The sequence below is a fragment of the Hirundo rustica genome, chromosome 4 (assembly GCF_015227805.2).
Source record: "Hirundo rustica isolate bHirRus1 chromosome 4, bHirRus1.pri.v3, whole genome shotgun sequence".
Taxonomy (NCBI): domain Eukaryota; kingdom Metazoa; phylum Chordata; class Aves; order Passeriformes; family Hirundinidae; genus Hirundo; species Hirundo rustica.
Genome location: NC_053453.1, coordinates 3,651,698 through 3,674,028, shown reverse-complemented (window position 1 = coordinate 3,674,028; position 22,331 = coordinate 3,651,698). Strand labels below are relative to the sequence as shown.

At 45.3% G+C, this 22,331-nt stretch overlaps 1 protein-coding gene across 1 annotated transcript in view; it reads left to right on the top strand.

Annotated features, from left to right (window-relative positions):
• Positions 1-11,579: 11,579 nt before the first annotated feature.
• Positions 11,580-22,331, top strand: part of SFMBT2 (Scm like with four mbt domains 2) — a 105,976-nt gene continuing 95,224 nt past the window's right edge. The window contains exon 1 of the mRNA XM_040062724.2: positions 11,580-11,703. The gene's annotated coding sequence lies outside the window, so the exon portion shown is untranslated. The remainder of the gene's footprint in view (positions 11,704-22,331) is intronic.

Genomic DNA, 22,331 nt, shown 5'->3' with positions numbered 1-22,331 from the left:
GAAGACATCCCTTTTTTTTTTTTTTTTTTTCTTTCAGTGGGATCCTATTGGCTGAGGCAAAAATAATTCCAGAAATCATTTATTTCTTCAGAAAGTGTGGGAGCATTTGTCCCTGCTGCTGTCAGTTCCCATCCATCCCTTTTATCAGGCAGTATCACCACACTCTCTTCCAGCGAGGACTGCTCCACGGCACACAATAAAATTGATTCATTACTCATTTTCTCCTTATTAGCTTTTTCTCCTTATTATCTTTCAATTCCTCCAGCTCTTGATACCACTTAAAGTGGACATTAGCTCTTTGTAACCAGTGTGTGAATGGTTTTTCTCCAAGCTTTCATTACATATATTTTCATTTAGTCTCATTACACCATGTGTCTTTCTCATGAACTTCTTATGATGCCTTTATATGCATTTGTTTATGCTCTGCCATGGTGAAGACAGAGAACGCAAATGGATTTCTTGGAAAAGCTGGCCCCAGGTGCTCTGTGGGTGTAAATGAGAAGTATTTAGTGCTAGAAAGTGGTTTTATTTACAGGAGCTCTCCAGAATGAAAAAGGCCAAAATCACTAAGAATGAAACTCAGCTATTGTGCTTGTCTTTGGCATGAAAGCAAAACTGATTAAACGCCAGGAGGAGCAAGACTTTCTGTTTATAATTAGCCTTGGAATGGAGATGGGAGCTGAAAGCTTTGTTTTGGGATAGGGGGGAGGATGATTTAAACTTCTATCTGCTTTGGGAAGGATTACAGTGACAGTGAATTTAACACAGATTTTCAGATTTTGATTCATACTCTGTAAGGAAAATATCTTCCCAGTTTCCACACTCATGCAGGGTTTAATTCAAAGAAGTTCAAAACAGTGTAGTTCCAGCGGAGCAAACCTCATAAGTACCTGCAAAATTTTGTCATACAAGTAGTTATCCTGTGGGGAATCTCTGCTCCCTACTGGAACCTGTGGGACCAGGGTTTCTTCTTGGCTTTGGGTTGGATTTGAGACTCTGCTCACCCAAAGGTCCAGACCAAGGTGTCTCACAGGCTGCTTTGGGCCTGGAAACCAGTTTTCCTTCATTGAGACAGATCATAGTTAATACTCAAACGTGGAAGTTTGGAAGTCTCAAGCATAGATAAAATATTTGCTATTTACCCTGGAGGGAGATGAATTTCTTTTCCAGGTCCCTGCAGTGATTTCTCCCCCCAGTTACAAAGGGGATTAATACTTCAGCTGCACTTATCTCAACATCTCCTAACTCAGACAGATGAATACAACCTTCAACATTTCATGGGATCAGATTTCTTTTTAATTAAAGCAGCCCTTTGTTTCGCCATGGCTCTAAAAGTCTTATTTATCATTAAATCCTTTAGAAGTCTCTTAGGAAAATAATTTCCTGCTCCCGGTTTTACCGAGCCTTTGGATCTCCTATCTCTTGTCACCTGTAACAAAGTGCTGTAGGAAGGAGCGGTGCTGTATTGCTTTCATGTTCTCCATCAGCTCTGATATGGATGGTTGTTATAAAGCTTCATACATAATATATGCCATGTCTTAAAGCAGCCCTGTAAATGACTGTACAGCTGTAAAGGTTTCTTAACTCAACCAGCCTCGAGCTACCAGCTATAAAAAGGCAGTTAAGCAGATTAGCATTAAAACTACCTGGTGAGATGAAAAATGGGGAGGCAGAACAGCCTAATGGTGGATCCTTGGACTGTGACCAGTCACATGGGGAAGTCACCTTTCTGTGCCTCCGACCTGCAAGCGCTGGCACTAATCGTTTTGGGGATATTTCTCTGTAATTGCGTGGTTTTCCCCCATAGGGCCACCTCTCTGAGAGCACACAGGGAGGAATTTCCAAGCAGTCCAAGGGAATTGTTGACCTCCTCCCACTGGGTCTGAGTTTCCTCGGTCTCCTTTGAAAGTGCTGCCTTTGCTGTGCAAATGCCTTTGAATGACTTTGCATGCTGAGTTTTCTGCCTTTTTTTCTACGACAAAGCTTGGGAAAAGACTTTGGAGCCTGTTCTGCCAGAAAGTGCTGTCCTATTCCTGTCCAAAAAGCTTCTACTGGCCCCAGGTTTTGAAAAGCTGAGTTGAGAATCAAATGCATTTTAAAGCTTGTCATGAGGGAAATCAAAGTCCTTTCCTACCTTCACACCTGTTGTTACCCAGCAGAGGAGAAAGGTGAATTTTGTGCCCTGTGCTGTCACAGTGATCAGATCTGGATCAGTCTCCATGGACAGTTCTCACTGCTCCCGTCACACACTGGGCACAAGTCATTGCATAGGAACAGGGGAAGATAACGGTCACAGAGAGACAGAATGGTTTGGGTTGGAAAGGACCTCATTCCAAGCCCCTGCCATGGTCAGGGACTCTTTTCCCCAAACCAGGTTGCTTAGAGCCCTATCCAACCTGGCCTTGAACACTTCCAGGGGTAGAGCATAGATACATCCTCAAAATACTGACATTTCCACTGGAAAAAACCCAACAATTCCGTCTTTCACAATGCAGTTTTGGGTACATCCATTGAGGTATTCCAATATGTGACAGGGACACTGCACTGGCCAGTTTAAGAAGGCATTTTCACACAAACTTTCATCTCTGACATTGCTTTTCAAAGAGAAATTCTTCTCTGTGGCCCTGTCCTGTTGGCATCCCTTCCAAAGCCCCCTTTTGCCTTTGCCCCTACTTTTCACTCTTTGTTTATGCTAATAGCTAATGAGCTGCCTTTGTGCATCTTGGATAAATAGGATATTTCATAGACAGTAACACAATCAATTAATCGACTGCAATCATGATTTGTTTACCTAAAGAGCACTCTAAATCCAATGCTTGTCAGCAAGCATTTCCTCTTGTGCAAGGACAGTGCAACATCCTTTTGTTTGTAAGGAGGCAATTTAAAGGACATTGAGATTAAGACTAAGAAGATTTGTCAGGGTAAAGCCTTCTCTCATTTTACATGATGAAATTGTAGGTGTGAGCAAGAAAGCAGCGGTTGTTTGTGCCGAGCAAAAAAAAATGTGTTTTTTTTCTCCAATGTGAAGAGTTGTGTTCCCTTAGACAAAACCTGTTTTTTAGAGTACTGAAACCTACACTTTTCTCAACACCATGCAAAGAAGCTTTTACATTTATAATGAGAGGTGATTAAAAAGCAAGGAAGGAGTAGAATTTTTTCATGTTAAAATGTTTTAGCTGTTGGAAACACACCTTTCCCAGTCAAGATCCTGAAAATCCTGTCCAGGGCTGGTGAAATGTTACCTGAATCTCTCCTGCTGGCGTTGTTTGCTGTAAGGGCAGATCTCCAGCCTCCAGGACAAGCCTTGTCCACTCTGCTCATGGCTGGCCCCTTCCCAAGGCCACTGGCCATGTCCACCTTGGTATCTTCTGGGGTTAATGAGGCATCTCTCTATCCCCAAGAAATGAGGTCATTTGCAGAACAAAAAGGCTGAAAGTACAGCCCATGATGGTGGCACATCCCTCCCTCAGGAACCTGGCAGAATCTCCTAAGGGGTGGTTCTGGGATGGGGTTGGAAATCCAGGCAGGAGTGACATCCTGTCACACTGTGAACAAAGGGAAATCCTTCAAGTGACCCCTGAAAGCACCCAGGTTTCATCTCAAGGGGAGTGACATGGTTCAATCCAAAAGAAAACCTGGAAGACAATTAATATTTATAGGGCGTGACAGGATTAAGCTGGGAAAGTAGCTTTTTTCCCATTATAGCTGAACACATAGAAAAATAGGGCTGGCATGAATGTCAAAAGTTAGGATATGTCAGGAGATGCCCACTGGAAAAGACTCCTGTCCAGACTGTAAATCCTGGCCTCCAGCAGTGCCAGTTTATAAAATCAAAAAGGAATCAGCAATTAGGTTGAATTGCACAAAATCTCTGTCTCATTAAATGTCACCAGCTCTCGCTGAGCACGCCCCATGCCGTGTTTTAGGGTTTCAGATCAGTTCCACCACATAAATCAGAGTGTTTGACTCAGATGCCTGAGGGCACCTTCTTCTCCTGGCACTGTGGGCTCTGTGTGAGGGTGTCTGCACACAGCCAAAATCCAGGTTTTTCTCCCCATGATCCTTCCTGCATGTGAATTATGAAACAGTGCAGCCTTTATTGTGCCCTCTGGGATCCAGCAAAACCCAAGTCACTTTTAACTGATGGGATACTCAGGAAAGAGTCCTGGGTTTGGGGGCAGAAGCTGTATCTCATCCCCTCAGCAGGAATTTCTGAGCAGCCAGGATGGATGCTGAGGATTTTCATCCTCTCTACATGTGGCAGCAGCTACATTTTTTTTCCAAGCTTGATTTTTTTTTTTTGGGGGGGGGCGGGGTGGGGGTGGCTACAAGTTTGTGACAGACGTAGGAGCTGAGTCTCCCTGCAGGATTTCAGAGCAGTGTGAATTTCAAACAGAGCAGATGCTGCTCTAGGACCAAATCTTCCCAAGGCTCCTACAAGCCTGGGGGTGCCTGAAGGTAACCAGGCTTATTGAGAGCCTGAAAGTGGAGAAAAAGGTGTCAATGTCATATTATAATTAAGGACTTTGAGGAACTGACTTGATCCTGGAGTCATATCCAAAGTTGCTTGTAGCTTTTTGGGTTGCTTACAAATGTTCCTTATTTTCCTAAAACCTATTATTTGCAATAGGAAATCCAAGAGGGATTAAAATTCTTAAATATTTTTCTGGACTTGGCTTTTAATTTGCCTAGATTTAAGGGTTCCATCTGTACAGTGCTTCCTTTCTAAAGACAAAGTACAGGAAACTTATAAAGTACAGAATACGGCAGTTTTCAGCAGTGAATTCTTCAAGCAGTTTATAAACCCAGGGCGTTAATCCTCTTTTCATTTTAGGGATGGGGAAACTGAGGCACAGAGGCTGCCACTTATCAGGGGTCAGCCAGTCTAGGGTAAAACCATGGTCACCTGCAGGCAGGACATGAACTACCAAGGGGGCATGGTCTGAAATGAGATCAGAAAATCCACTTCATGAAAAAAAACCCCCTCTGTTTCCTTCTTCACTCACAATCCCACAGCCATGCCTTGTTCAGTAGATTTCTAGTAAGAAAAGTATTTATACACCTTCCCTTCTGATCCCTGCACTGAGAGACTCAGTCCTGAGCTCATTATGACCTTAAATATGTTACCTATTACCTTTAATGGCATATTGTAGACTCCTCCACTCATAGGCGTCCTTATTAACTGTGCTTAGCAAGCTGGTAATGAAGAAGTAGAAGTGTCAGCCTCTTCAAATTAAAATAAAAAATCAATTATGCTCTTAGGGGCAGATGGAGATTAAGCTGAATACAATGTACAGTTACTCTGTTGTGGAAGCTGGGGCCTTTATGTGCAATTAGTGGCATTTTGTTCTTAATCTTCCTCCTTAATACAGAAGGAGCCATTAAAAGAGCAAAAGCCATCCACAAGCCTTTTTCATAGTCAGCCTCAGAGAGGCACTTCTAAATGCATCATTTTCATCTTAGCACTGTAAAAAAAAAATATCCCTCAAAGTACATGACCTTTAAATACCTTTTGCTGTGAATTTGGGGGTGGTGCTGAGTGGGGGCTGGAAGGAGGGAGGGGAAGGTCAAAAGGGTAATTGCAAGATTAGGTTTTGTTGCACGTTGAGATGTTTGCCAGAGAAATTTTGGGCACAAATTGTATTGTGGATGGATTTTTGGGCTGTTGTGGGAATCTGCCAGGGCATTTCTGCTCACAGCTGACCGGCCCCTAAATCCTATTAGGTACCAAAACCATGGAAATGCCTGAGCTGGGTTTTAAGCTCTCCATGCAATCAGGGCACTGAGAGAGCCAGACCAACTCAGTATTTTGCAGACCATGATACAGAATTCACTCCACATGCAGCAGTGTCGAGAAATGCAGATGTGATGCATAATTTACACTTTAATAAAACGTGAGCTCCTGGTCATCCTTGTCAGTCAGAGATTTCAGTCTTGTTCTGCCATTACTGATATTCCTGTATGAGACAGGAGGGAAGTAGAGAATTTACTTGTTTGACAACACTGTTAAGTGAAAGTTGTAACCACAGTGTTTCATGTGAGGTCTAAATCCATTTCCATTGTCACAGCCTTTCCCTGAGACTTCATATCTGTGTGTGAGAACTCAGCTCCTCCTGCCTCAGTTTCCCCAGCCTCCCTTCCCAACATCAGCTCACAGAGGCTAAAACACAGGAGTTTTCCTGCCAAGGCAAAGCCTGTAAATACTTGAAATAAATAAAGAAGCTGTTGGTAAATAGTAGAAATGAGCAAGTTTTTGAGAAGAGGGTGGATCCCTCCTGTAGTGCTGGCACAATCAATAAGGCTCATGGCTATGAACCTCAGCGCTGTGATTTATTGGGTGTAACATGTGCTTCCTTCTCATGTACTGCTAAGGTGGAAGAGCTATTGTTTAGCACAGAGACCACACTTTCTGGGCATTCCTGAGCTGCAGCCATCAGGTACTGGCTCAGATTTTCCAGTTAATATTAAAGCCAGTTATTGCCCCAGTGCTGAATAGCCACAACCCCTACGCAGCGATTTCTGATCAACAGGCAATAAAAATAAATAAAATTGGGTAAATGAAGTGCTTTGGGCTATGGAGTTGGTGTGTGGGTCTCCACAAGGGTTTGTGTCTGGGGCGGGGTGTGGGGTGCCTGGCCCTGACACCTTCCATTTGAGAGGTGATGATCCCTTTTCCCTGGTATTCCTTGAGTTCCTGCAGAAGGGCTGCACCAAGAGACCTTTTACTTCTCCAGGGGACGTTTTGCCTCTGCAATCCCTGCACACAGGGCTGGTGCTGCTAAGAGGTGCAAAGCCTGGGAGACCATAACCCAATGAATATTTCATGAATCCCAAGCCAGCAATTTCTTTGCTGTTCCCGGCATTCAAGAGGCAGGATTTTTACTGTGAAGCATAAAGAGGGAGTTAAATTTTGGACTTACTTCACTTATGCTAAGCTCTTCTTTAGATCATGCCTTAAACACACGCCTTCAAAGCTCGGATACATTAAAAAAAAAAAAAAAAAAAAAAAAAAAAAAAAAAAAAAAAAAAAAACAGAGAAACTGAGCCTAAATATGATCTCCAGGAGATGGCACTGTGAAACAAGTCTTTCAGCATCCTAATGCCACCTCTCGGGGACCAACTTCTCTCTGAATTCGGGCTGATGGATAGAAAGAAGACAAAGGTAGAAGTGAAATCCCTGGCCCAGGGGCTGTCATGAAATAATAGCCTGATGGTATCTTTACCTCCTGTAAAGATTGTGATAAGGTGGGTTGAAAACTTGGAAGCCTAAGGCCACAGTTTGTTGAGAGGAGAGGGAAAACGCAGAGAAGCATCAGAAGATGAGTATGGCAGAGGAAAACATAGGAACTGCACTTGACTGTGGAGGTGGCCCCGGGTGATGTCCTGTGTCTCCTCTCTGACACCAAGCTCCTGTTAGACACTTCCCATCCTTTAGCTCACTCAGGCTGGGCATTTTTAACCAGCCCCAAATAATTCCCCAGTGCCAGCTGTACAGCCCTGCCCCTTTTCCAGGGCAGGGCAGCTTGGTGTCACCATCCCAAAAGCAAGCAAATACCTCCAAAAGTAAACATAACCACATTCTTTGGGTTAAAAGGAAACATGGCTGCTACCAAGGAAAACTTCTGCCCAGTCTCACAATGTTTATCACAGATGAAGCTCCAGAGTCTGAGCTTTGCCATTTTACCTGTAGAAAAGTTGGCTCAGATGCCCCCATTTGCTCTGTCTGCAAGGCTAAAATGCCATTTACTCATTTATGAAAACAAATGTCATCTCAGCACCACGTTAATCTTGTGGGATTCTCTGAGTCCTTCAGACACCTGCTTAAATTTGGGCCAGAAATGGAAAACCAAATACACAATCACCTACAAATCCCATAATGTCCCCCAGAGCATTTAGCTTCCCAAGCCAGGAGAAGAGAGAAAAATTGGGACAGTTAATGCCATAACATCTCTGTTTGTGGATGTGCTTGTGCCTCCTTGTGTAGGGGATCTTTTAACCTCTCCATCCTCCAAAAACATGAACCTGCTGCAGGCAACTGCCTGGAAAATGGGAAAAATTTTGTGTCTTAGTAATCTTATCCTGCAGATCAGGAACTGCTAAAATCTGATCTAAGGTAATGGGACTGTCTGAACTGCACTGGATTGGACAGTTTTATTGTGTCCAGCTATGGAAAATTTGGAATGTGAACACTTATATCCTTTGGGAGTCAGAGGCAACAGCAGATGGATGCTCATTACAATTTGGGTACTTGGTACTCAGGTAAATCTTTCATATCAGCGCTACTCACAGAAAAGTGCTTTAGTTAAAAACAACAACAACATTCAGAAGTGAAACTTCCGTTCCCAACTTGAAATACAAGGTCACGCATCGTGGTTGCCAACAATTGTAGCACTAAGGAACATGGACAGCAGTGAAATTAATGGAGTTGCTTTAGATCAGTGGAAGATACATCCCTGAGCATCACTGAATCTGAAACTGGAGCTGATCTCAGTATGGGTTCCTGCCAGGGCTTAATTCCAGTTTACATCTTGGGATACTACCCTGGCACAATTCAGTATTTCTCAAAGCACTTTTTGTTTTTTTTTCACAGTGCTGCTCTCAAAGGTAATATTAAAATAAAATCTCTCAGCAATTACTGCAGTTTATGTCCACTGAACCAATTTGTATTCTTAGCAATGAGCAAGATGCAAAGCCTTTGCTGACAACAGGAGCTGTTAAAGTCATCTCCAGCTCAGACCTGATTTAAATCTTCACCTTTTCATTCATATCTGAGAGCTTTGTTGTAGCGGCCACTTAGAAAACTTCCAAGGGAATTCTGTTCCTCAGCTTTAATTGATTTTTTTTTTTTTTTCCCCAAACCACCTCTTTGGACACCATCCACAGACCTAATTTAGATCACAAACTCTTAGAAGGCTTTCTTCCACATCTCTCCATACAGGGCCAATTGAACCGTCAGTGCTTCAGAAACACTCTCTAAATAAAACTAAAAGAGGCCAGGACAGAGAAAATCAAGGTGAAGAGGGAAGAAGAAGCTCCAGAGAAGACAGTGGAACCCAAACTTCTGAGAAGACCTCTTAGGCTGAATGGAAATTAAGCACAAAGGCATCTGGTGCTAAAGGAAAGGAGAAGGAGAAACACCTAAAGTGCTGTGAGAGCCACTGTGGCTGTGTCTGTCCCTAAACTGCATGATGCCACCAGCTTTAGATGAAGAGAAGCTGCAGCCAGAGGAATCTCTGTAACCTAATTCAGAGCAGATTGAAAGGACAGAGAACACAGATATGGTATTTGCAGAGCATCTTCCTTTCAAAAAGTACGTTGAAAATTTGAAATGTCACCTTGCTGAAAATGTCACTCGCTTCCACAGTCGCCTGGATAAACAGGACTTCAATGTTCTCCTGGCATCTAGTTGGGTTTTCGGTTTTATTTTGAAGTTCTGACAGTGCTCCCTTGCTGGTTTCAAATCTCATCCAGCCCAAAGCCTGCAAACAAGAACTGCCTAACTTGTATGTTTTCCAGGAAATTTGCTGGATCAGGAGAGGCTGAGCCCATGCCCATGGCCTCTAGGAGCATGAATGGCGAGAACATGGATCATGGTGAAGAAATACTGTCTGAAATAGTTGCTCTTTTTTTCCCCCCAGTCTTCACTATTTTCCCAAATGTATTCCAGAATCAAAATATTTCTTCATCTTTATTCCACTCCTCACTTGTCTTCTCACATAAAATCCGTGAGAGGCTGGTTGGAAGAGCAAGGGATTGGAGAGAGTGGAAGAGAGAGGGATTTGGGAGGTTCAGTGGTGAATCCCCAGCAAGAACCAGTGAAAAGGGTGCTGGTGCTCGCAATGGGGCAGAGCAGAGCTGGGCTCACCCGTGGGAAATCAGCTCTTTCCCAGGTGTGAGATCACCCTCCCTGCTCCTGCAAGAAAGGATGCTCACAAAATCAAGCTGTGAATGACCAGAGAAAGGCGAGTGGAGACAGCACTTGCATCTGGAGCATGAGGGGTGACAGAAATTTGGAAGCCCAGGTGTGGGGATGGACACGGCAGGGTTTGGGTTAATTCCAGACTAATTTGTGGAAAGGACAAAGCCCAGGACTCTTTGCTGCCTCAAGACCGAGATATCTCTTCCCTCTGCTCTCCTCCAGACCTGTTGAATGCGTGTGCCCTGCACCAACCCCCATGCCGGGGGATGCTCCGAAAGCATCCACTCGAATCCTCAATAGTACCGATCCTGCCTGCAGGGACACGGGAGCTGGGGCTCCCAAAATCCCCGTCAAAGATGCTTTACTCAGTCCCCGAGCAGGGCTGCAAGAGGAGGGGGGGTCAAAACCCTGCCAAATTCACCCCCAGCCCCGCTGCTGAGCAAACCGGGGTAGGGGAAGCTCCGGGATCTGCGGGCGGTCGGAGCATCCCGAGAAATCCCGGCTGCAGAATGCGGGTTTATCCCCATCCCAGGGGATTTTTCTGACCCCCCCACCCGAGAGCAGGGCACGGGCAGTGGTGTCTGGCCTGATTTTCCAGCCCTGCAGCGGGGCTGATTTTCTCCAGAGGGGAGAACAGGATATCCATGGCATCTGAAAAACCCCGCAGTGTGGCTGTACGTGCGAACACCCCCGCACCAGCACAGCCGCGCATCAGCAGCGTGCTGAGCGATTCCGCCGTGAATCCCCCGCGCTCGCCAAAGAAAGGGAAAAAAACCATCAAAAAACCCGAAAGAAAGAAAGGAAATAAAAAAAAAAATAAAAATCCAATAACCCGAGGAGCAAAGGAGGGAAAGTTGTGCGTGTCCCTGCGCGCCGGGAGGGCGGAGGGTGCCCACCAGTTGATTTTGCATCCTGCCTTGTGCCTTCGCCGGCTTTCCTTGATCTATTTTATTTCTTTTCTGCAACAGGGAATAAACAGGTAATGCCGGAGCCCGGCGAAGCGGAGGGAACGGGCGGGCTGAGGGATGCGCAGAATTTCTTTTTTTTTTTTTTTTTTTTTTTTCATCCCCTCTTTTTCCCCATCTTCTTCCCCCACCACCCTCCCTGGAAGTTTCTTGGCGACACGAAATGAGGAGGAAAAGCGAAATTGAAGGTTGCGGGGAGCGGTGGGGAGGGCAAGCCTTGAGGCAGCGATCCGCTGCCGAAGGCTCGGTATTTTAGGGCATTTGACGCGCGGGCGGCCAGCCCGGGATGCCGCGGAGCGCTGTCCCGCACCGCGGAGCGCGGCCGGAGCGCGGCATCACTTCCACGCGTGGATTCCATCCCTGCCCTCGCCTCTTTGAGCCCGAATCCCCGGCGGAGGCGCGGCTCAAGGCGCGGGGGCACAGCGGGCGCGCAGCGCGGCGCAGCCGGGGCGGCGTGGGTTGAGATGCTCGCCTGATTGGTTTTTTTTTACGGATTTTTTTTTTTTTTTTTTTTGGTCTTCCCTTAAAATCCTCTTCTTGAAACTGCTGTAAAAGGTCCAACGGAGGAGTTGGCTGCTAAATATTTAAAAAAAAAAAAAAAAAAAAAAAAAAAAAAAAAAAAGGCAAGAAAGAAAGAAAGAGAAAAAAAAAAAATCCCTAAAAAGAGCGGCAGGCATGCGCACTGCGCGGATGCCATATTGGAATGAGTCTGCCGCGGGTGCAGGCTCGGGTGGGCTTCGCTCCGCGCAGCTCCGCGCACCGCTCCGCGGGGGCGGAAAAAAAGGGGAAAACACCCCCAAATAAACCAAACTCGCACAGGTAAGGCACCGCGCCCGGCAGCCACCCCTCCCAAGCCCTCCCGGCTGGCATTTGCCTTTATTTCATTTATCGGGTTTGGCAGCGCTTGGGTGGAGAGAGTCGCTCTCCCCTTTCCAAGATGTATTAAAAAATATTTTATTTTATTTTATTTTATTTTATTTTATTTTTAAGCGTGAGAGATGGGTGTGGACATTTTTCCTGCCCCGTTTTCCAGAGGGTGAGCCCGCGGTGGAGTTGTTGGAAGTGTTGGCGGTGCCGGGGCTGAGCCCCCGGCCGGGACCGGCGCTCGGAGCGCGGCTGCCGCTCCCCGGCTGCGCCCCTCGGGCCGGGAGGGTCCGCGCTGCCTCTCGGAAGCACCGCAGGCGTGCGGGGCTTTCTTTTTACCTCGACACATCTCATTTTAGATGCTCTCCTCCCGTTCCTCTCCCCCTTTTTTTTTTTTTTTTGATTTTCCCCCCTTTCTTTTCTTTCTTTTTTTTTTTTTTTTTCCCATTATTCCCATATTATTACCATTTCCCCATCTTTCTTTTCCTTTTTTTTTTTTTTTTTTTTTTTTTTAAAGTTCTGCCTATCGTTTTTCTGCTTTCCTGCCAAACGCTCGTGCGACCTCCTTTCGGATTTACAAGGCTGATGCACATCTCTCGGAAAGAGTTATTTTGGGTGTGCGGGTGGTTTTCTTCTGAATCTGCGGGGGGAAAAGGAGGAGGGGGGAAAAAAAAAAAGCTGCTGCAGGAGGCGAGAGGGAAGGGGGAAAAAAAGAAAAGAGAAGAAAGCAATCAGCTGTGCCAAAACGTGCAGCCCTGATCTAGACGTATTTTCCCGTAGCGCTCCCGAACTGCGGTAAATGAATATTTATAAAGCTTGCTCAACATGGCGGGTTAAGGTGTCTTCAAAAAAAACTGCAAATAAACATTTTGAGAGGAGAAAAAGGAGGGAAGGCGGGGTGCCACGCTTTTGGTTCAACTCTCTTTAGCTGCTCGGAGAGGTGCGCTGGTGAATTCGGTGCGGAGGGATGAGGATGGGATCCCAATTCGGGGTCCTCCCCCCGCAGGACCCGGCGGTGGGAAAAGTACTGGGACATTTGTGTGTGCTGGGAAGGGACGTGTGGAGTTGGAACCGCGGCCGATTTGCCTTTGAATGCCAAAAATCGCAGGCGTGCCATGAGGAAAAAAAAAAAAAAAAAAAAAAAAAGGGAAAAAAAAAAAGAAAGCGCCGGGAGACAGAGCGCTGGTTTATTTTGCATTAGCACTAGACGTGTCGTGGGATGAGATGTCCTGTTGGAGCTGTCAAACCTTCCTGGGTGCAGTCAGGTGGGGATGTCTGGGGTGGTGGTTTTTTTGTTTTTTTTTTTTTTTTTGTTTTTTTTTTTTTCCTTTTCCTTTTTGCATGTTTTTGTTTAGCAGAAACACTGTGGAGTTGCCCCACGCGGAAATTTCGGGCGGCTTGGGCAGTGCGAGCTGCATCTCTCTTGCAGAGAGACCTCGAAAAAACCCCCACGGTGTTGGAGGCGAATCGCAGCTTTTGCAAAGCAAGAGAAGGAGTTTGCAGGGAGTTCGCAGGGAGTTGTTTGTGCCCTTCCCGGCTGCTTTCTCCAAACGTAATTTCCAGGGGAGTGGAGGAGTGAGGCTGCCTCAGAGGCAGGGAAAACTTCCCGATACCGTGCGGGGAGCGCTTTCGGTGCTGCTGCTCTGGGGTTGTTTCCCCGGGGTTGTAGAGATGTTAACTTTGGGGCATCCGTGTTTCGAAGTGATGGGATGCTCCAGCATCGCAGGCTCTCAGTGCCTGGGTGTGGATGGAGGAGCCAGGGAGAATCCAGGAGTGCCTGAAGAGCTGATCTGCTCGTTTCCCTGTGTCTCTTGGAGATGCTCCCCAGATCCTTGCTGTGATTTGATTTGGCAGGAACGGTTGGAGATGCTGTTTGCACACCTTGTTGTGCAGGGTGAGGTTTGCCATTCCAAAAGGGCTCTGATCCATCAATTTCCGTCCATTTTCCCCTCCTTCCTCCAGCCCTGCCAGGACCAAGCTGGCTCAGGGATCCAGCAAACTCGCGTGGATGGGTGTGGTGGTGGGGAGCGGGGCAGAGGAGAAGATGGGGGTGAAATTGTGATTTCTTACCAAAATAGCAAGAAAGGGCATTAATTATAAGCAGAGAGGCTTGGAAGGCAGTTAGCAAACTGTGGTGGGGATTTGGGTGGCAAAGTCCAAGAGGTGCCAGTGGGGTTTTCTCTGGGGTGGGAAGGGATGGAGCCATTGCAGAAGGGGAAGGTATCTTCCCTCTCTGCCCCCCTGCATCTCCCCATCCCCAACTTTGTTGTCCCTTGGGCAGGACAGCTTCTAAAACCAGCTTGTGCCCCTGGTGCTTTGGGAGAGAAAGTGTGGTAGCAGAGTGGTGACCTTCTGTCGGAGCAGAGAGGCAGCTTCACCTGGTTGTGTGATGGAACGTGGAGATGGAAGAGATTTGGAAAGGACCCTGGAGATCCCTCTGAACCTGGGCCAAACTCCAAGGAGTTTCTTCCTGCAGTAGCAGAGAAGGGTGCTGGACAGGATTTAGTGCAATTTGTTTTCCCTCTCTAGAAGCCTTTAGGTGAAAACAAATTTGATTTCCTTTGCTGCTGGCAAAGTAAGAGCAGGTGAGGCAGGTTCTTTCTCTGAGGTTGGGATTGTTGCCTGGGTGAGCAGGGCTGCAAGTGGCTTTTTTCCTCCTCCTTTTTTTTTTTTTTTTTTAAAATTTTTTTTTTTTTATTTTTCTCTCGCCAACGCATTATTTATGAGAATATCCTCACAAGTCTAATAACTTCAGTGCTTATAAAGGATTAGGTCCTAATAACTCCTGCGATAAGATGGAGGCTTGCTGTAATCTGTTACTAAGTGAAAATCTAAAAGCCATTTAAATAAATGCAGCGAAGAGCTGTCAAGAGATTTGTACCTTGTACACAGCAAGGAAGTACCTTTGAAATTATTTTTAAGGGGTGCACACAGGGTGGTGGGACAGTAAATACAGTATGATTTCAGTTCTATATTGAGAAAACGTTTGCAAATATTCAACAGATGCTGCATGTGGCAGAGGTGGAGAATGTGTTTTGCACAGATGTAAGAACATCTGCGGAAGACAGTATACAGTTATATAGCTGTGATTATGAGTGATAATTGACTGGCTGGACAGACAGTTGATGTTTTAATGAGGCATTTATTAAAACTTTATGGAAGTGTTACTAGAAATAGGGTAAACACCACAACTGCCAACACTTTAGACTGGGGATGCTTTTTTGCCACTCCTGGCTTGTGCTGTGCTCAGCTGGTGTGTTTTGGGCCACTGTTTCTGGCCTCTCAGAGCCCTGGGATGCTGGTCTGAGATGAATGAGGGGATGTGATGTTACCCTTGCTGAAGGACAGGACATGGTAGAGAAGGTGCCACCTTGTTTCTCCAACACATATTGGGGAGTCTTGGTTGTGAGGGTGGGGAGGCCTGGCACAGGGTGCCCAAAGAAGCTGTGGCTGCCTCTGGATCCCTGGAAGTGTCCAAGGCCAGGTTGGATGGGGCTCTGGAATAACCTGAAGTAGCGGAAGATGTCACTGCCTGTGGCAGGGGCTTGGAATGAGATGATCTTGAAGGTCCCTTCCAGCCCAAACCATTCTGTGTTTCTGTGAGTCTTCAGGGGTATTTCACTGTTAAAATTCATGTTGGTGTGGGGTAAGCAGAGGCACGGAGAGTGTCTGAGGAGGTTTACAAGGATGGTGATGGTTGGAGGAGGTGGCTTGTGTGATATCACTGTGTCCAAGTGATAAAGTAAAGCAGTTGTGAAAAACTTCAGAACTTCAAAACTTGTGACACATAAGCAAAACTTGAAGCGGAGGAGGCAGAGGTGTGTTCATGAGAGTTCACAGAAAACAATTCCTGTGGTGACCATGGGACCCATGTTTCAGATGACTTGAATGTGTCAGAAGTATTTTATTATTATGAATATTGATGCAGAGTCTATCAGCTGGTGCAGCAGGATCCTCAGTGCTGAAAATTAAATGCTGTTGATAGTAGTGATGCCACCTGCAAATATGAGTTTGCTCTGTCGTTGTAGCATCTGGTCCCTAGAAGCAGGAATGTTTTTTTTTATTTAGGATTACAGTAGCTGATGATACCTTGTCAATATTTAAAACTCATCATTTGAAACTGTTGATCTTTGCATGACAAACCCTGATGACACCTGTCAAATCCGTCCTATGGGATTTTTTTTTTGCCAAAAGATTTCTCTTTCCTTTATTTTCTGTGTTTTGGTGTATGACTCCTACAGTGGTTAAAAAAGTTCGAGTTGCAAAATAAGGCAATACAGAAATAAGACTGAAGACTTCTCCACTGACATTTAAAAACTCCTGAAAAAGTTTATTTTGAGATTGCCCTTTTGTAAGACGTTAACAAGGCATTCTTGTGAAGGCTGATTTGGAAAATGTGTTCACAGCTACTCCCATTTTCATGAATCAGAAGTGTGGATCTAAAATAAAATAGTAATAAAAAGAAAGGGAAAAAAAAAAGCCCAAAACCAAGCATTTCTTGACAGCTGACCCAGAGATCAATTCTGAGTAGGTGTGAGGCTTAAAAAAAGCATGTCAGAATCCTTGCTATTTTTACTCCCAATTCCTGCTTTCATGACTAATACTCTTAGCATCACTGGAGAGTTTGTGCAAAGGAGCCACCTTTTCTTGGGTAAAGTTCTGAGGCCCAGTTTGCATATAAGTTAATTAGAAAGTCTTATATTTATTTGCTTGGCAAGGAAGTGGAATTCCCTCCTAAAATCAAGGAGGTGATATTGTGCCTGTCCCTGCTGTGTAGGAGATCAGACAGGACAACCACAGGGTGAGGATCCTTGAAGTCTAAAGGGTCGTAATTCCCTTGTGGAGACTTTTGGGTAGAAAGCCATAGCTCTGCTAGGTGCATCAAAAACACATCTCTAAAGAAAGTTCTGGAAAAACAAAAATTAACTGGTTCTTGGGTGGTGTTTTGAGTGTGGGAGCTCAGTGCAAGATCAGGCTCCAAGATGCTTTGTAGGGATGGTGGTGAGGGATTAAACCTGGATGTTTTGCAGCAGTTATCATGTTCACGTGAAATGAAGCCTGATTCGTTTTACCTTGGAGAAATTGGGTGGAATTAGCTCTGTAAATGTGACCTGTAGGACTCTATGAGTTAAAATGTTTTGTGCAATTTGGTTCTGGATAGAGCTTGGCCGGGCTCTGCTGGCTGCCCTCACATGTGCTTGGCGAAGGGAAGAGTCCTCCTCTTCCTGCTGTTGTGCTGTGAGGTGGCTGGAGATGGTTGTGAGGGCTGGATCTTTTTAAAATTTTTCTTTTTTTGGCAGATCCTGCCAGTCAGTGAAGCTGCTTCTGGATGTAAAGCACTGACAGGGATGTAAGTGCTTGTAGGACTAAGCCCAAGTGCTGATCAGCTGTGCTGTTTAGATGAGCCAAACAGTGCCAAGATCTAAAATCTTTTTTTTTTTTTTTTTCCTCCCCTAAAAAGTGTTGGAATCAGATGGCAGATGTTTCCTGGATTCTGGTTTGCATCTTGTATTTTTTTTTTGAAAACTGCTCTGACTGCTACAAAGACACAGAAGGCAGAACTGATTGCCCTGGACAGTGGGAGTTGGGTTGATGAGAGGCTTCTGAATTGGGCTCTAAATTAAGTCGGTGAAAACAGTGTTTTGTGTGTCCTGCTGGGTGACTTCTGTAGCTGGGCTGATTGGTCCCTCTCAGAGGGGCTGACTGATTAATTTGGTCCATGTGGTTGATGTTTGGAGGTGATAAGCATCACATGGTTGGGGTTGGAACTCCCTGATCTTTAAGGTCCTTTCCAGCCCACACCACTCTGTTCTGTGATTGTGCCTAACAAGATGAGGTGTCTCAGGGTGATAAAGCGGCTCTGTGTCTTCAAGGTACCCATCTCAAAGCCTTCCTGGTTTCAGATCAGTTTCAAACACGGAGGTGGGAAAAGACAGGGTGTTGCACATGATTGTTGCTGTGCTTCTTCCTTGCAGTTCTTTTACCTGTTATAAAGGGCATCAAGGACATTGTCCCAGTGTTCTTCATGGCCCTAGTTCAGCTGAGGGCTTTAGAAGATGCCCAAATTTAAATATGCCATATTTGCAAGTAGTTGGTGTGTGTTAGGTGCTTAGCGTGGGTAGAAGTGCTTTACCAAAGTGGGGGTCAAAATCATTGAAATGGCCTCTTGGGTCATGAAGAAGGTGACAGACACCTGTTAAGTGACAGGACAGCTGGAAACAGGAAAGATTAGTGTGTGGTGACCTCCCTCTCCTTGGGACACATGCTTGGTGGGGTGCTGGAGGCGGGGATGTCCTGGCAATGGCAGGAGTACAGGTAGGGCAGCAATGCCCCCTTGCGCCTGCTCATAAAATGTCCAACACATTCAGGAGAAGGAAAAACGAATGAAAAAGTGCTTCAATTTTTGAGGTTTTATTTAGTCCCTGGAGAAGTTTGTGGCAGGTTTTGGCTTGAAGTCCATCTCTCAATCCTTAGGTTTTATTTACACACAGGGCAGCTAAGAGGGTGATGTGTACCTAAGCCTGGGTTGTCTGCCTGTCATCTCACTCTCTCTTTTTTCTTAATACTGCAGGGCTTTTTTTGCTGTAAACAAGTTAAGAGTCTCTAATTAGGTTTATTTTACTTGTTGTTATCTTATCTTACTACCATTTATATCTGTGTGTATCCCAGACTCAGGAGTGTGCCAGGTAGGGAGGATGAGAAAATTGCGTTGTGGAACAGGTTTGTCTCTGTTGGCAGCAAAAGTGTGAAGCTTTTGGCACCAGTGCAAGAGAGGAGAGCAAGGACTAGCTGAGTTACAGGGGCTGCCACCACCTTGCACAATTCCTTCTCCACCATGTCTTTAGAGAAGTTTAGTTCCTATCCTTCCCTGACTTTGAGATAGACAATCCAGACCATCCCTGCTCTGGTGGTTCCCTAATTTCCTGTTTTTACATGTTTTCCCTCCAGGCTTACTCATTTATTTTCTGCTGCTGCACAAATGTTGACTTGAAGAGCAGAAAGATGAGCCCTGTTGAGTGGCTGGAAGGGGTCTTGGACTGACCATTCCTTACCCTAGGGCAGGATTAACTCTACCGAGATCAGTTTCTGGACAGATTAGCATCCTAATTTCTCCAAAAAGCAGTGCTCTGTGCCCTTCTCACAGTGTATCCCACTTCTTCACCAGATTCATCATAAGGATTTCCTCTCCTGCCCAAATCATGTCCCTTCCTGCAGTTTAAACCAAGCTGCCTTCTTCAATCCACCAGGAACACAGAAAACAGATTATATCCTTTCCCCATTCAGCTGTTTTTTATGTATTTGAATATTGTGAACATTCCTGGTTCTCCAGAGTACATGGGTTTTTTTTCTTCCACCCCAGAGTACAACACAGTGCTGTTCAAAGCAGTAAATTTCCCTTATTAAAATCCGGTGGGGTCTTCAATATGAAAGAGAAATTGTCAGTTGACGTAAGTGAAAACATTTGGCGAGGGAAGCTCTCAAATAAATAATAAAAAAAAATCCCTCACAGGACTTTGGAAGAAAAGTTTCCTTGAAAAGTTTCCTTAAAAGGTTTCCAACTGGTACTTTGTCTGAGAGGAGAGGCAGGCCCTTATTCTAGGAGGTGAAACTGTTACTTGATGTGTTCAATAGCCCTTTTGAATGAGCTTCCACTGCATTGTGCAGATGCTCAGGGATGTAAATATTGTGGCAGGCTGCCACTAGCCGTGCATCCTGGATTGTGTCCCGCAGGGATGAGATCCCTTTCATCCTGCCCCACAAGCAGGACCAGTACCACATGGCATCTGAGCATCTCCCTTCACCTGATCTGCTGGGAGGTGTCCCTGCCCATGGCACCCGGGTTGGAACCAGATGATCTTTATGGTCTCTTCCAGCCAGACCATTCTGTGACTGATACAGCTTGCCTGCTGGGGAATTTGGATATTTAAAGCATTAGCAGGTGCTGTGCAAGAACAGGAGCCCCCTGAGGGTTGTTCATCTTACCTGAATTTCTGGTGTCTGGCTTGGACCACTTAAGTCTGTCATCCTTTGGATGTGATTTTTCTTGGCTTGGTTTAGGCTGGATGTTTGGTTGGGCACTGGAACAGGCTCCCCAGGGAATTGGTCACAGCTCCAAGCCTGACAGAGACCTTGAAGTGTTTGTACAGCACTCTCAGGCATGCGGTGGGATTGTTTGGGTTGTCTTGTGTAGGGCCAGGAGTTGGGCTTTGATGGTTCTGGTGGGTCCTTTCCAACTCGGGACATTCTGTGGTTCTCTGGCCCTCCAGCCCTGCTGCCACTCTCAAGTGTCACCATGCTGAGAGGTGGGGCCATCTCCAGTCAGTGTCTGGATTTTGGAGGGGCCACAATCAATCCCAGATCACTCGGAAAGCGGTGGAATTTATTTCTCCACCATTCAGGACTTAGCATTACATTGGCACACCTGGTTCACTGTTCAAGCAAGAGGGTTCAAGGATGCAGGACCCTTTTTGTTTTCCTTGTGTCAATCCCGATTAACCAGGAGTGCACTGGGAGGGAGAAAGTAAGTTTTTCAGGAGTAGCTTTAAGGAAGAGCCCTAGGGGTGCTGGATTTGTGTGTGGATAAGGGACCTCTCCCTACAGGGAATTACTCCAAAGGAAGGAAAACCAGGATGGAGCTGACAGGAGATGAGAAATGTAAAATGGTGCGAGGAAGCCAAGGCTGTGCTTCTACAAAGAGCCAATATTGATACAGATGACAAGGCAGCACGTTGGAGATAAAGGCAGGGCTGAGACTGACAGCCGTGGGAAGAAGGAAATAAAAGAGATTCTTTATTATATTGCCTGGCTTTTCCTGCCTGTGAGTTAAGAGCCTGGATCTGAATTAAATACCAAGGGAATGGGAGCTGCGTGGGGGGAAGAATCGGATCAGTCTGAACCACCACTGTGCAGCAACAATGAGCAAGGGATCTGAAACTAGGGAATTTCCCCCCTCCCTGCTCTTTCAGATGCATTTCACAGAATTTTTCTTTGTGCTGCTGCCTGGTGTACTGTCACCTTGAGCCTCTTTTGGCGCTGTTTCCCATCACCTTGTTCCCAGGCTGGCAGTGTGGCTTGTGGTTCTGGATTTGGTTTCCAGTGGGTTTCACACTGGCAGAGGAATTGGAGTGCAGTGGTGTGTGCTGCCTGTGTAATGTTGATGATTGCAGGCCAGCCTGAGTGCTACTGTTAACAGTATGGCTGGGGACTCTGTTTGAAGTGTTAATTAGCAGCAATTAATAAGAAGCGAAAAATTAGTACCCTGTGTCAGCTTTCTTTGCTAGTTAGTTATGTCAACACTAAAGCTCAGAGCTATTTTGAAGCTGGTGTTTGCATAAGAGTTTGGTCTTGTTGTCACGTGGTGTTGGGAAAATACCGAAGTGCTCTCCTACCATAACTGGTAAACTTGTTATTCCCAAAATAAGCCAAGTAATGGCCTCTAATAGATCCAGTTTTCTTGGGATGTGGGTGCTCTCGACATGACGTTTCAAAATGGGCAAGTTGTCCATAGTTTAAGCAAAAAAATAAATTAAAATCGAGTTTAAAACCCCCAAAATGTTGATGATGATGTTGAATGTGCCTCAGAGATTCTGTATTTCCCTCTTTTTAATTGAAGTGGGCTCAAACCCAGTCCCAGCTGGGTCCCAGTTGTGTTGCAGACACCTTGGGCAGGTTCCTGCTGATTTGCCCATCCACTTTCCATTTCTGATGGGAAATTCCATGATCTGGGGGTTTGAGTCCCTCTCATGGGTCTGGTGGCAGATTTGGGGCTTGGCTGTGTAAAAAAGGAGCAAATACTGTTGTTGTCTGATTGGGCACCTTCAGCTTTTTATCAGCTCATAACTTTGTTTTATCATCATCATAGAGGCGTCACAAGATTTAACTACAATACCAAGAAGATTATGTTTCTTCTTGGTATTTATATTGTTACCCCTGAGCTCTCTTTAAGGTGATGGATTTGTTGTGTTTAAATTGATTCTCTGTTTCTCTCCACTCTTTGAAGCTTTTTAGTAGACCCAGGCTATCTTCCATCGTTGTCTGGTCCCTGGCAAAAATTAAAATAGCCACATCCACCCAAGGTTTAGCTTCAGCTGGAATCTCCCCTCCTTCTCACATTTAACAAGCCTGATGTAAAGTCCTGATACTTAGCTAATATATTATTAATGATATTTATGGAAGTGTTCTCTACCAAAGGAGAAGTGGTTTTTTTTTTCTTTGGCTTTCAGTAAACTGATTGCTTCTAGTTTTATGGTTAATTGAAACTTAATATACACTGGGGATGAGTGATGTGTATGTTCTGAGGTTAGCTGCACTCAGAATACTCGGAGTCTATAATACACTTAATTCATTAGCAAGTTTCATGTCAACAAAGAATAAAGATGAAGTGCTGTAGTGGCAGTGGGAAAAGGGTCATATTTGTGGAATACTTAAAGTCTGCCAAGCACTTTGTGAAGAGACCAACAACCATATTGCTCTGAGCTGGTTTATGATTTTCATTTTTAATTTTTTTTTTTCTCGTTCATTAGCAGATTCCTTTGAGGTGGGGAACAAAATTTTCTAACTTTGCCTGAACAGCCTTCAGTGGG